General features: G+C 36.3%; 1 pseudogene; it reads left to right on the plus strand.

The window, feature by feature from the left end:
- The first annotated feature begins 495 nt into the window (after positions 1–495).
- On the plus strand, positions 496–605 carry LOC123807820 (annotated as a pseudogene).
- The last annotated feature ends 1,015 nt before the right edge of the window (positions 606–1,620 follow it).

The raw sequence follows: 1,620 nt of genomic DNA on the forward strand, positions 1-1,620 counted from the left end.
TACTATAATTTTGTTGCTGTCAATATCTTTCTTGAAGTCCTTCAAGATTTCCTTTATATATTTCAGTCCTTCTATGATGGGTGCATATATGTTTATAATGCTTATGTCTTCTTGATGGATTCTTTCTTTGAATGTTATGAAGTATCCTTCTGGGTCTGTTTTTATGGCCCTTGTTTTGAAGTCTATTTTGTCTGATATTATTATTGCTACCCCAGCTTTTTTTTCCAGTTGCTTGAAATATTTTTTTCCAGCCCTTTACTTTCAGTCTGTGTAGGTCTTTTGTTCTGCAATAGGTCTTTTGTAGGCCACATACATGTGGGTCATGATTTCTTATCCATTCAGGTATTCTATGTCTTTTGATTATAGCATTTAATCCATTTAAGTTCAAGGTTATTATTGATATGTACTTATTCATTGCCATTTTACTTCTTTCTTATCTGTACTTCTCTCTCTCTTTTTTTTCTTTTCTTAAAGCTTATTTTTTTCCCTTTTCCTGTCACTTCTCAGCTTATTGGCTATGATCAAGTGTAGTATCTGTTCTTATCAGTTTAATGCAGATCCTTTAGCATCTCTTGCATTGCTGGAGTGGTGGAGGTGTATTCTTTGAGACTTCTGTTGTCTGGGTTACTCCTTATTTCACCTGATTTTAATTGAGAGCCTTGCTGGATAGAGTAGTTTTGGTTGTAGACCTTTGTTTTTCATTTCTTGGAATGTTTCTTGCCAATCCCTTCTGGCTTGGAGTATTTCCATGAGAAGTCAGCTGCTAGTCTTAGCCTTAACTTATCTTGTATGTTACTTCCCGTTTCTCTCTTGCTGTCTTTAAGATTCTCTTTTTGTCTTGGGATTTTGCCATTTTAATTACAATGTTTCTTGAAGTGGGCCTCTTTGGGATTCTCTGTGCTTCCTGGATTTGTGTGACATTTTCTCTCACCAAATTGGGGAAGTTTTCCATCATTACTTTTTTCAAACACGTTTTCTATCCTTTGTTCCTCTTCTTCTTCTGCTGGTATAGCTATTATATGGATATTATTAAGCTTCATGTTGTCTTGCAGTTCCCTTAACACCTCTTCATTCCTTTTCAGTCTTTTTCCTTTTCTTTTTCTTTCTGGGAGTTTTTTTTCTACTCTGTCTTCCAGCTCGCTGATTTGATCCTCTGCGTCATCTAGCCTGCTTTTGATTCCTTGTACTGTCTTCTTTAACTCAGAAATTGTATTCTTCATTTCCTCTTGGCCCTTGTTGATAGTTTCTATTTCCTTTTTCATGTTGATATAGTTTGCAGTGAGTTCATTGTAGTTTCCCTGTAGTTTTTGGTAATGCTCAGTGAGCACATTGAACTTCCTTATAACCATTGTTTTGAACTCAATATCTTATAGTTGATTTACCTCTATTTCATTTAGCATTCTCTCTGAGGCTTCCTCCTTTCCTTCTGTTTGGGGTTTGTTTCACTGTCTTCCCGTTGTTTGTGACACTCTTATTGTTAACCTTTGCTCCTTAAATTGATTTGTTCTGACTCCCTGAGTTTGTGATGTAAACTTCTATGGTAGAAGACCTGTTCTCACAGGTAAGAGTCATCTCAGTGGTGCAGTCCTCTTGATCTCCTGAACTTGCTGCTCTTGGGTT

Source organism: Phyllostomus hastatus, unplaced genomic scaffold (genome assembly GCF_019186645.2).
Source record: "Phyllostomus hastatus isolate PE091 unplaced genomic scaffold, TTU_PhHast_1.1 phas_scaffold_46, whole genome shotgun sequence".
NCBI lineage: Eukaryota > Metazoa > Chordata > Mammalia > Chiroptera > Phyllostomidae > Phyllostomus > Phyllostomus hastatus.